The sequence below is a fragment of the Malaya genurostris genome, chromosome 2 (assembly GCF_030247185.1).
Source record: "Malaya genurostris strain Urasoe2022 chromosome 2, Malgen_1.1, whole genome shotgun sequence".
Taxonomy (NCBI): domain Eukaryota; kingdom Metazoa; phylum Arthropoda; class Insecta; order Diptera; family Culicidae; genus Malaya; species Malaya genurostris.
Genome location: NC_080571.1, coordinates 166,317,719 through 166,331,356, shown reverse-complemented (window position 1 = coordinate 166,331,356; position 13,638 = coordinate 166,317,719). Strand labels below are relative to the sequence as shown.

The 13,638-nt window shown below is 42.0% G+C and overlaps 1 protein-coding gene across 1 annotated transcript in view; it reads left to right on the top strand.

The window, feature by feature from the left end:
• Positions 1-13,638, top strand: part of LOC131427127 (inactivation-no-after-potential D protein) — a 1,657,698-nt gene that overhangs the window by 65,164 nt on the left and 1,578,896 nt on the right. The gene's annotated exons all lie outside the window — the stretch shown is intronic.

Genomic DNA, 13,638 nt, shown 5'->3' with positions numbered 1-13,638 from the left:
AGGGCTTTGAATGTGGGAGAATTTCTCGAAGCTGTTTCTGGAAGTTCCTGTTGCGAAGCTCAGTTATCCTTTCCTGGATTATCCTAGTTACGTTTTTACAAGAGGTCTTATCTAGAATGCCAGTTCGTTGCTACTGCCTCCGGTAGATATTTCGAAGTCGGATGAGTTTCTTGGTGACACTCTCAATTTGAAGAGAGGAACTCGGCATATGTTGTACTGGAACCGTCCTATCAAGAGCGACTGTGATTGAGTGCTGGTAGGAAGATTGGGCTGCATCGATTTCCATCGGGGAATCAAGTGGCAAATCGATATTAATAAGTTGGTCGGCGATTTGTTGAAGTTGGACCCAGTCGGTGCAATAATAATTCCTCCGAGGTTGAATAGACACTGTTTCTGGTGAAGAGCCCAACGTCAATGTTACTGAAAAGTAGTAGGAAGAGAGCTCGTTGAAGACAACCAGAGAGCTGTCTATGGCAATGTTGCTGATGAATATATCCAAAATGGTATGAACTCCCGATCTGGAAAGTCGCGTTGGTTGATCCGGAGCGAGGATGTTGTACTGTCCAGCTTCGTTATCTTCAGCAAGTACGAATCCGTTTCGATTCTGTCTTATGTTTCTCCACGGCTCATGCCGTGCGTTCAGGTCTCCAGCAATGATGAATTTGTTCTGTCGTCGAGTGAGCATAGCATCTCGCTTTAATGATGCACACGCACCACCTCGAAGATTGGTTTGTTTGGGGCAGTACGCTGCAATGATGATGATGGGTCCCATCGTCGTTGTAATCTCAATTCCGATGGCTTCTATTAGTTGCAATTTAAAGGCTGACATAAGCCTATGCTGAATGGATCGTTTAATGGCAATGGCAACTCCCCCTCCTCTGGTAGTTGTCCTGTCGAGCCTGTGAATTCTGTAATTGGAAATTAAAATAGAAATTGCAGGTTTAGGATGAGTTTCAGTTAAAATAGCAATATCGGCATTCTTCTCTTGAAGAAAGTCGGACAATTTGGCAGTTTTGCTCCTGAGTGAGCAAGCATTTCAATTTACTACTCATCATATTGCATATTCGATGATAAATTTGCCTAAGGCGTTGATTTGATCTAACCGCGTTCTCCAGTTTCATGGTTTTGTTGTCATTGTTTGAAAAATGACGATAAGCAGAGAATAAGTCACCAGAGTCATCCTTTGCTTGTGGTTGATTATTGCCCCATCCAGGAGGGACTTTGAAGGAAGAATCTTTTTGCGATCCAGCGGCTGAATCTTTTTATTGCTGTGAGGAAGTGGCGGCAAATTTGGAATATCCCTCTTCTGTGGAGCCGTGGGAAATTAATTTCATCCTTCTGTGGAACATTCTCGCGCTTTGATTGTTTATGGGACGCCTGTTGTCGAATTTTTGTGAACTCAGCACGTTTGGGACACGATTTGCTAGTCGATGGATGGTCGCCATCACAGTTCACACATTTTACAGCGATGTCATCTAGTAGGCAATCGTAGATATTGTGTGATTCGGCACATTTCCCGCACCGACTTTTCATGTAGCAATTCCTCGCTCCATGGCCGTAGTTCAAAAAGCTCGTGCACTGTGTGACATCCCGATGTACCGGTTTATACTTTTGCCATTCGATGATTATATGAAATAATGATTTTATGGTTTTAAGTTGACTCATGGTGATGGAGGCCTTCTCCAGATGAACCAAGTACAGTTGATCTCGATACTTTTTGTCCGTGTGGTGTCGCTTCATTCTAACCACCATCACAGGCTTTAGTCCAGCCTTCGACAGTGCCTGCTTTAGTTCGGCTTCCATCATGTCGGATAGTCCTCGAAGTACAACCCCTGGGATGCTCTGCAGATAGAAAGGCGGCATTTTTCCCTTCTACTGCAGTTCCTTCTCGACATAAACTGGCAGATCAGCGTATTGGATGTTACACAGCAAGTCGTTTACCTGGACATAACTTGGCTTCAGACGCTTAGCATCCTTTGGATATTTCTCTGATCTATGGCGCGTTTTACCCATACGTTGGGTAGTTGGGTAGCTACGAATAAAAGATAAAATAAAATCGAAATTAGTCGTAGTAGGTTATTCGTCTATCCACATCGAGTGTTAGATGATGAATGTCGCAACATTAAAGAAGGTGACAATCGATTATAAATACACTCTCCTACTCAATGCTTGAGCGAAAAATAGGTATAAAGCGAGAAGACTAGTGTTTGACAGATAGAGAAGATGTTTAGATGTAAGGTATCGGTCGGGTGACGGCCAGGATGTAGACCATGTTCGGTGTACGTTCTACCATGTCTGTCTGGCGTTTTAGAGTGACTATAACAAGATTCGGAGTGGCGAAATGGTGGCGCGTATGCACGGAATGCATAGGATCAGGTTTCAAAACTGGGGTGACTTTAGCCAACCTCCACATTGAAGGAAAGTAACCAAGCTCCCAGCACCTGTTAAAAATTTTAGCTAAGAAAAAAATGAGGGAATACTCAAATGTTTCAGCTCACTGTTGAATGTGGTCGGGCCCTTCATATTTTTGGATTTTTTCACAATAGCCATCAGCTCATTCGCAGTGACTCTACTTTCCTCAGGAACCAAGCTGTCTGATTGGTCAACCTTAGCTACGCTATCAGCAATGGCTCTTTCATGTGGACTAACAATGTTGAGTCCTAAATTTTGAGAACACACAAACTGCTGGCCTAGCGCATTTGCCTTATCCACTGGTGTGATTAAAGGTATTCTTTCAGCTGTGTCCTGGGGTGACATCAGAGGAGGAATAGTTTGTTTGGGGCAGTACGCTGCAATGATGATGATGGGTCCCATCGTCGTTGTAATCTCAATTCCGATGGCTTCTATTAGTTGCAATTTAAAGGCTGACATAAGCCTATGCTGAATGGATCGTTTAATGGCAATGGCAACTCCCCCTCCTCTGGTAGTTGTACTGTCGAGCCTGTGAATTCTGTAATTGGAAATTAAAATAGAAATTGCAGGTTTAGGATGAGTTTCAGTTAAAATAGCAATATCGGCATTCTTCTCTTGAAGAAAGTCGGACAATTTGGCAGTTTTGCTCCTGAGTGAGCAAGCATTTCAATTTACTACTCATCATATTGCATATTCGATGATGAATTTACCTAAGGCGTTGATTTGATCTAACCGCGTTCTCCAGTTTCATAGTTTTGTTGTCATTGTTTAAAAAATGACGATAAGCAGAGAATAAGTCACCAGAGTCATCCTTTGCTTGTGGTTGATTATTGCCCCATCCAGGAGGGACTTTGAAGGAAGAATCTTTTTGCGATCCAGCGGCTGAATCTTTTTATTGCTGTGAGGAAGTGGCGGCAAATTTGGAATATCCCTCTTCGGTGGAGCCGTGGGAAATTAATTTCATCCTTCTGTGGAACATTCTCGCGCTTTGATTGTTTATGGGACGCCTGTTGTCGAATTTTTGTGAACTCAGCACGTTTGGGACACGATTTGCTAGTCGATGGATGGTCGCCATCACAGTTCACACATTTTACAGCGATGTCATCTAGTAGGCAATTGTAGATATTGTGTGATTCGGCACATTTCCCGCACCGACTTTTCATGTAGCAATTCCTCGCTCCATGGCCGTAGTTCAAAAAGCTCGTGCACTGTGTGACATCCCGATGTACCGGTTTATACTTTTGCCATTCGATGATTATATGAAATAATGATTTTATGGTTTTAAGTTGACTCATGGTGATGGAGCCCTTCTCCAGATGAACCAAGTACAGTTGATCTCGATACTTTTTGTCCGTGTGGTGTCGCTTCATTCTTAACACCATCACAGGCTTTTGTCCAGCCTCCGACAGTGCCTGCTTTAGTTCGGCTTCCATCATGTCGGATAGTCCTCGAAGTACAACCCCTGGGATGCTCTGCAGATAGAAAGGCGGCATTTTTCCCTTCTACTGCAGTTCCTTTTCGACATAAACTGGCAGATCAGCGTATTGGATGTTACACAGCAAACAGTCGTTTACCTGGACATAACTTGGCTTCAGACGCTCAGCATCCTTTGGATATTTCTCTGATCTATGGCGCGTTTTACCCATAGGTTGGGTAGTTGGGTAGCTGCGAATAAAAGATAAAATAAAATCGAAATTAGTAGGTTATTCGTCTATCCACATCGAGTGTTAGATGATGAACTATCCTTTAATGTAAAAACTTTCCTTTAATGGCAACAACAGCAAAGGCTGTAGTATAGGCATTACACCGTAGTGATAAAAAGCAGCATCCCCGTAAGTGAGTTGTACCTGTGCACCGACGGTATCGATAGCTATTGTGTTATACTCGGACAGCAGCGGACTTCCATTAATTGTTTGCTACCCGCATCGCAGCCGTACAATCCTGAGTCAAGGTCACACTGATCCACAACGGAGGAGTGAAAGATCAACTCACCTAACAGATTGCCGGGTCATACTGTTAAGTATTTTTTCTAACTTTTTCTTTTTATATTTATATACTTTCTTTCTCACTTTTGTTTTTAATTCTTATTACAAGTGCGGGAGACTCTTTTCTCCCGTACTTAAAGTTTATCAAGACGATGGCTCGAGGGGTCCGTGGGTGGTATACTTCCAGCCCATGTCACCCAAATCAAAGTCTCTCAGAGTCCTGAATATTGCCCGGGAACTGACAAAACATTACTCGGCAATAAAATCTATCGAGAAGGTTTCGCCAAACAAGTTACGCGTTGTTGTGCCCGACCTGAAGCAAGCAAACGGGATTGCTACCAGCGAGTTGTTCACGAAGGAGTACCGCGTGTAAGTCCCGTCTCATGCGGTGAAGATCGACGGTGTGGTCCGTGACGAAAGTCTGACGATCGAAGATCTGATGAAAGACGGGGTAGGTCGTTTCAAAAACCCCGATCTTCAGCCAGTGAAAATTTTGGAGTGCAAACAATTGCACTCCAAATCGATAGACGGTAAATTTTACCAATCGGACTCATTTCGCGAGACTTTTGCCGGATCTGCACTTCCAACTTATTTGGTAGTTAGTGGAGTTCGTCTACCTATTCGGCTGTATGTACCGCGGGTAATGCATTGTACAAGCTGCAAACAGCTAGGACATACGGCAACCTATTGCTGCAACAAACTGCGATGCGGCAAATGTGGAGAGACCCATCAAGACGATCTCTGCAGAAGAACAGCGGAAAAGTGTTGCTACTGCGGGGAGAATCCTCATGGTTTGTCGGAGTGCCCTACGTATATACAGCGTGCGGAGAAATTGAAGCGATCCGTGAAAGAACGCTCTAAACGTTCTTACGCGGAAATCCTAAAACGAACCACTCTATCGAACCCTGACAACCCGTTTGCACTCTTGCCAGTTGAAGAGAATACCTCTGATGACCCAGGCGAAGGACCTTCCTACACGCAGGTTGAAGGAAGCAGGAAAAGACAAAATCTGGCTTCTCTTAAGCTTCCTCGTAAAGGCCTCAGAATGTCCTCTTCGTTACAAAATGATCAAACAAAAACGAAAAGTGCTGACTCAAAACCCAAGCAAACACCTCCTGGTTTCAAAAAACTTAGAGATGATAAGGAGTACCCAGTACTTCAAGGGGCGTCAAAAAACCCGAATGATTTATAGCTTCCATCTACATTCCTCCCAGAGTCTCGATAGGGCATCGTCGGCTTGCAGACATCATAGATCTTCTTCCTTCACCGCGGTTGGTTTTAGGGGACTTTAACTCGCATGGTACAGGATGGGGCTGCGTATATGATGATAACCGTTCTTCGTTAATCGAAGATCTGTGTGACAACTTCAATTTGACAATTCTAAACACGGCAGAAATGACACGGAACCCTAGACCGCCAGCACAACCAACTGCGCTGGATTTATCCTCTTGCTCGACTTCGCTACAGTTAGATTTCAAGTGGAAGGTAATCTGTGATCCTCATGGTAGCGATCACTTGCCGATCATAGTTTCTATCACCAACCGTGTAAGACCATCGGAAACAATCAATGTTTTGTTCGATTTCACACGAAACATTGATTGGAAAAGTTACGCTAGCTCGGTATCTGAGAAACTAGAAACATCACAGGAGCTTCCTTCGGAGGAAGAGTATACATTTTTGGCTGGCTTGATTCTTGACACCGCAATTCAAGCTCAGACGAAACGAGTACCCAGCGCGCATACTAGTATGCGTTCTCCCAACCCATATTGGGACAAAGAGTGCTCCCAACCCATGATGGGACAAAGAGTGCTCAGAGCTGAAAACGAAAAAGCTTCAGCCTTCATCTCGTTTAGAAGGAACCGAACCCCCGCCGGAAATACGCGGCGTTAGAATTACAAATGAAAAGTCTGATTAAAGCTAAGAAACGCGCCCGTCGCATGCGCAATCTAAATAACGCGAACGAAAGCGAGGAGTATACTAACCGCTGGATATTTGATTTCGCTAAAAAAGTATGTCCTGATTCTATTCCGGAACAGAAGATATCTCGCGCCGCGACTTCGAATACAAACGAAACATCGTTTTCGATGGTAGAGTTCTCACTTGCGCTCTTGTCGTGTAACAATAGAGCCCCGGGGTTAGACAGAATTAAATTCGACTTGTTCATAGATAGAAAACTTTGAAAAGCTTGTCGAGCTTAATTCACAGACCCGTTTTATGTCCTTGTTTTTTGACTACATGGCTCAGAATATAAATCCTTCTTCGTTTATTCCCAATCGTGTTCATTTTTGTGGATACTTCTAATTCTACTGTGTTTTTCGACACATCCATGAAAGAAGAAATTCGTGGAATCCCGGATCCTGTACGCCCTCAAGAGATCCCAAAAATGTTTAATAATAAATATAAGAAAGTCGACTGTAATAAATTGTTTTACACTGACGGTTCATATCTCGACGGGTCCACTGGCTTTGGTATAATCAATGTAAATCTCTCGTCTACAGTTCTATCGCACTCTTCTTTACGCTGCTGAAAGTATGCCCTGTGTAAACGATGCTTCGGAGCATGCAGCTGCCTTGAACTGACTGAGTTGCTGAAAACTACCCAAAAACGCCACATCAACGTCAGAGCACATCAACAAAGCATCCCAACCAAGGATAATCTCTCTCGTTACAATCTGAAGAACGTGAAGATCCAGAAAAAATTTGTGCCACAAACGAATGATGTATTGTAATTCAAAATCAATATTTTGTAAATCCCACCCTCCTCACATTCCTTTACTAACTGTAGGGGAGTATGCCGCTCCCTTAATACGGCGTACCTTCTTCTCCTATAACAACAAGACAATCTGCCACGTTAAGCTAAAGCAAATGAGCCAAATAAAAATTTTATTATAAAAAAAATCACATATTTGACGATGCAATAAATCATTAAATGAATCAAGTTTTGGCATTATGCTTCGACAATTCCACTGCAGGACAATGATTGATTCATTTGCGGTGGATGATAAATTATCCTTCAAATGATACAAAACCTGAGAGAATTGTCCATTGAGCTGATAACTGTTTCAAACAAGTTCTAGCTATTGGAAGGAATGTCGTTATGATGGTCTTTAGAGATTCAGAAATATTGAATACTGCGAAAATCCATTCTGAAAACTTCAGTAATCCTGATGATGAATGTGAAACGGAGCCCACTGGGTTATTGTCTTTTCTTATGCTAGTTCCTGGATTAGTTTGTGAATTTGACAAACCAGGAGGCACAGCTTCTAGCTTTAAATTTCGTTTTTTAGATCTTTTCTTGAAGGTGTAATTTTAGGTGTCTTTTTGGTAATTCGGGGGACGACTTCTTCCTCTTAACAGAACTTTGAGGAGTGAGAAACGAAGTACCGTCACTATTTTTATCAAAGTCAGATTCCTCTGGCCCTAGATTTGAAAAACCGTTTTCTGTTTCGAGTGGGGGGACATAAATAACTTTTTTAGTATTTCTTCATATGTTCGCATAGACCGTGCTTTTGAAGAAAGCTTAATTTTGTCTTTCGCAACTTAAAAGCAGCGCATACTGAGATATCATTAGGACTCTCCCCACAATAAACACAATTCTCAATATCTTTATCGCAAAGATTATCCTTATGGGACCCTTGACATTTGATACATTCAGACTTATTACTACAATAAGTAGCTGTATGCCCGAATTGTTTACAGTTCGTGCAATTCATAACATGCGGTACGAAAAGCCGAACAGGAAGACGAATTTTATCGATATAGACTTGGCTAGGCAACGCAGATCCGGCAAACATTACTCGAAACGAATCTGAGGGGCGATAAGACTTATTTTCATCGACAATAGATGCTGAGTACAATTGCTTGCACTCGAGTATCTTAACTCCCTCCAGCAAGGCAAATGTTACTCGAAACTAATCTGAGGGGCGATAAGACTTATTTCCATCGACAATAGATGCTGAGTACAATTGCTTGCACTCGAGTATCCTAACTCCCTCAAGCATGGAGTTTTTGAAACGACCAACTCCATTTTTAAGTAAATCATCGGCTGTCAGTTTTGCTTCAGTGACAATACCGTCAATTTCCACCTCTTCGATGGAATGTAAACTTGATATTCAATAACGAATAATTCACAGTTTACTATTTTGTTGGCCAGTTTCAAATGATTAACAACAACTCGAATTTTATCTCTATTAAGTTTAGAGATTTCTACAACTTCAGATAAATGTGATGTCAAATCCTTTGTAACTTGCATCAAATTTAATACTTTTTCTTTTTTTCGAAAATAGACTATCCATGGCCCAGTGGTACCCTCCGAAAATAGACTATCCATGGCCCAGTGGTAACCCCTGGATAATGTTTAGCCCTTGGAGTATTTAAGTTCTTACTAGTATCCGGAATCGGATCCATGAGATTATCCATTACATTAACTGTTTTTAGAAAATTGATACTATCAAAATGAAAACTTATGTATCGTGAAATTTCAGTTACAAGAAAAATAAAAGAATTAAGTTAAATTAAATCTACCTTGCTGCTGTTGTCTCTGTTCCTCTGTCGTAAAGAACGACGTGAAGCTCACCCAACGATTTCCAATTGGCAGTCTTTTGGTATCGTTTTCTGCTATCTCAGTTGCTCTGCCGTCGTTTTGGTCGCCACTGAACTTGGTGTGCTGCTTGTACCTGCTCTTGGTGGCGATCAAATGTGATGCTTGCAGTGTAGCACCACGCGATATGTATTGCCTTTCACGGTCCTACGCAGCGTACAAATTCTGGTACCTGGTAGATCAGCATTGGGTTGCCCCTGCACCCCTTCGTCCTCGTATCTTTATGCGAGGCACCTCTGTGAATCGTCACTTCTATGTCTCTACACCTCTGTGCGTATGAACGGGATGGCCTTCGTTGCTAACTTTTCAGTCGGGAAACACCCCGAATATTGCCTTTGCGATTAGCACCAGCAGTTTTACTGCCTGCAGCTTAGAGTAACCACAACCTCTTCGCTTGAATGGTTCCTAATGAATGGTCTTGTTGAGAATGATGTCCCATATAAATAAGAATTCATATTTTTTGTAAAAGCAGTTTAAATTTCGTCATGAACTTTCAACTACTCATCAACTTTTAAGAGTTACTAATGTTTACTAGTCCCAGAAAGTCGATTTTTCCAAAAAAAAATTTTTTTGAGATGACACTAAATCTCACTAAGATGACACTCCGAAGTTTCATGCAATTCTAAGACTAAGATGTTTTAAGATCGAAAATTTTCAAGTCTTAACCGTCGGGTAGCACCCCTTACCCATATCCGATTCAGCTCAAATCTTGTATGGGGACTTTTTTTGAAGCGCTCAAACTTTTGATAACTACCGCCTTACGAAATTAGAGGGGAACTCAAAGTATTCGCACCCTTAAATATATTAGCGCGTAAAACAACGTGTTTTGTCGATTACGTCACTTATACCATTATATTTCCGGAACCAAAAGTCACAGCCATTTGATTTTCGAACTTGATCAATGGCCTATCAATAGCTTTCAAGTGGGCCTAGGCTTGTTAAAATTGGTTTAGCCATATCCGAGAAACTTGCGCGGTAAAAAAACAACGCGTTTTGTCGGTTATATGAATTATACCATTATATTTCCGGAACCAGAAGTCACAGCCATTTGATCTTTTATCAAACGCCTAACAGTAGCTCTTAAACGAGCCTAAGTTGTTTAAAATCGGTTAAGCCATCTGTGAGAAAATTGAGCGGTAAAATTTCTTCGAAAAGTGCACACACAGACATTTTTCGATCTCGTCGAACTGAGTCGAATGGTATATAACACTATGGGTCTCCGAAGCTGCGTTCAATAGCCGGGTTTTCCAGCATTTCTAATACCTTTCTATAGACAAAGTCAAAAACAATTGTCACTGTCCTCTTTGTGAGAAACCAAATAGTGTAGACTCAATGCACTGTGGTCCGGATCCACAATTTAGGAGGACAAAAACATTTCTGGCTTAGTCGTATACTTTAGAGCTATGAAGCCTTCAAATCAAATGATTAGTGAAAGATAAGCCATATTTTGATGAATATGGTGTTAGGGTGGCTCTTATTATCTCAGGGTGATGCAAAAATTATTACCGCATGTGTTGAGATAGAAGACTGCATTCTTCGGAAAAATTGTAGAAAAACTTATATCAAGTAGCTTTGCTGAAGACACAATTGTGGTTTTAGTGTTACAGCTATTCTAAGAGTGTAACTTAGGGAGTTACTGAAAACCAGATTTATTACTCTAGCTTTTAAATTTTCACTTCTCGTATTACCTATTTGAGTTTGTTAAAATCAATATTTTGATGACTGGCGCATTCCAGTAGCGTTTACTGAACCGAAGTTATGAGCAAAACTAGTTCAAAAAGAGGTTATTTTTAAACTGCTTCATCTAAGATTGAGGCAAACGAAAAAACCTTTTTTAATCCACCTAGTGGTGTAATGATGCCTTTCTCATATATAATACTGTGGTATTCTATTTAATTTCTCTTCGATTTTTGAAAGAAACCAATGGATTGTTTGTGCATTAACTAGTATAACATGAAGAATGAAACAGTTCTCTGATCGATTAGGCCATCCATTAGAAAACGAAATGGGTTCACTATTATATGTACTTCCGGCACCGGAACCTAAGAACCGGTATAATCGTAGTCGGTTCGTACGGCCATCAACTAACATGACGTACAAACTCTACTAGTTTTCATTCAAACTTTCTAGATTTCATATGATTTTGCCATCGTACTCTAAACGACGATTGAAATTTTCGTTGTATACAAAAATATGCAGTAATATTTAAACGAGCCATAAGACCTTTAATTTGACCCTAAGATTGGGAATAACAGTTTTGAGTCCAGTTTAGAATATTTTTACTGTTTTTGTTTCGCCGGTTTAAGTGACGGTGTACAATAGTGAACACACTTTGTAGCCGTCCGCGTACAATATAAGATGCAGTATTAAACTTGGTGATTTATGCGCCACTCTCGCGGATACCAAGAGATTACCAGTTTCGTTTAGTTGCCCGACTATGTTGTTTTAACATGAGATTCCTCAGGGGAATTTGCTCGAACGGTTACTAAGTTATATTAAACTAACCAGAAATAAAATCTCCAGAAAAATTCGAATTCGCCGAAATACCACCTTGTCACAATAACCAATCGTTTACACTTTTCCGATACCTGTAACAAATATTCGACTCGAGAACAAAATATCAAAGTGGAAAAAAGCCAATGGAAGTTAGAAAACGTAAATTTTAAAACTTATATTTTTCATTCCACTCGGTATATTATAAACAGATGTTCAGATATGACATACCAGTGATGGCGACTCATGTGCGTATGACCGAACTAAAGGTGCGGAGTGTGGTTCGGCTGGACGGAAGACTTCCGATTTTTCTTGACAAGAGCTTCTGCAACGCTAGAAAGCCGTGCAGACCCGGGATTATCCGCAGTAGTGGCCAGCGTATCCTGGAAGGATCTCACGTACTAAGACTCCGCATCGATCCTTGCCACGATGAAATGAAACCCCTACTTTGGATTCAGCAAATCGGTACGCTAAAGCGGTAATTTTATTTGATATGGCGAAACAATTTGCTCTACTTTATTCAACCCCTCGAATTTCATACTACAGACATCTGGAAGCGATTAGACTCACTAGCAACATAATTACATAAACATTTTCATGTTGATTTTCCATTTTTATAACATCATGATAAGTTATAGCTGCTGTAGCTAGGACACATTCGTTGTAAAACATTTCATAATACGAATGAGTAAAACTAATCAATTTTCGATTACTGAATTTTGCTAAATTCCATTTTTAACGCAAAATTGAAAAATACGTTACAATTTTACCCTATAACTCCGGAACCGGAAGTCGCATCCGGATGAAATTTAGGAATTCCGTATGGGAACGCAAGACCTTTCATTTGAATCTAAGTTTGTCAAAATCGAGAAATCCTAGCGAGATTATTAGACACATACATAAGTGTGAGCACTTTTCGAAGATATTTTTACCGCTCAATTTTCTCAGAGGTAGCTGAACCGATTTTAACAAGTCTAGAACCGTTTGAAAGCTTTTGTTAGGCCATTGATCAAGTTCGAAGATCAAACGGCTGTGACTTTTGGTTCCGGACAGGCTTCCCAAATGTACCGCCGCGCGACATTATTATTGAGGCTGTCATACTACTCTTGGGGTTGGTAAACGACTGGACAATGCGCAATTCAGGCCCCAATATGGTTCTTAGCCTCTTGTCCAGTAACTCCTATCACTACCTCCCGCGGTGCTGGCTGGGGTACGAGCAACCATAGAAAAAATCGGGTAACCAACCCCGGTGGGACCTTGGTCGTATGCTGACAGGGAAGGGGGGCTTGCCTTCTCTTTACAGAGAGCGAGCCTACCCGAGCGTCTATTCCCCATGTTGAGGCGGCTCGAAACAGTGTCTGTTCTCCATGTTAGGAGCGGCTGATTACCGTCCTTGTATCAGTGTGGGACTCTAAACAGTACTCGCCCTCCGGCGAGACAGGAGGTTGGTGCAGGCCTAACAAGCCGCCCGGAAAACATATGTTACGAACGATCAAGAAGGAAATACGACTCGGAATAATCGGCAAAGACCTACGCAACGAACAAAGGACTACGATTGGAAGCTTGGCATATGGAACTGCAAATCGCTTGGCTTCCCAGGATACGACCGAATGCTGCATGATGAGCTTCAAATCCGCGGCTTCGATGTCGTAGCACTGCTAGAACTTTGTTGGACGGGACAGAAGGTGTGGAAAAGTGGGCATCGAGCGGCTACCTTCTACCAGAGCTGTGGCACAACCAACATTATAAAAAGGAAGCATTCTACGCGCTGCTGGAACGAACCGTCGACAGCTGTCCACGGCGGGATGTAAAAGTCGTCATCGGCGACATGAATGCTCAGGTAGGCCGGGAGGCAATGTACAGGCCCGTGATCGGGCTGGAGAGCCTGCACGCGGTAACAAACGACAACGGTCACCGATGCGTAAACTTTGCAGCCACCCGAGGAATGGTAGTTCGAAGCACCTTCTTCCCCCGCAAAGATATCCACAAAGCCACCTGGAGATCACCTGATCAACATACAGAAAATCAAATCAACCACGTTCTCATCGACAGGCGATTCTTCTCCGACGTCATCAATGTCCGCACTTACCGCAGTGCCAACATTGTTTCTGACAACTACCTTGTCGCGGTTTGTATGCGCTCAAAACTA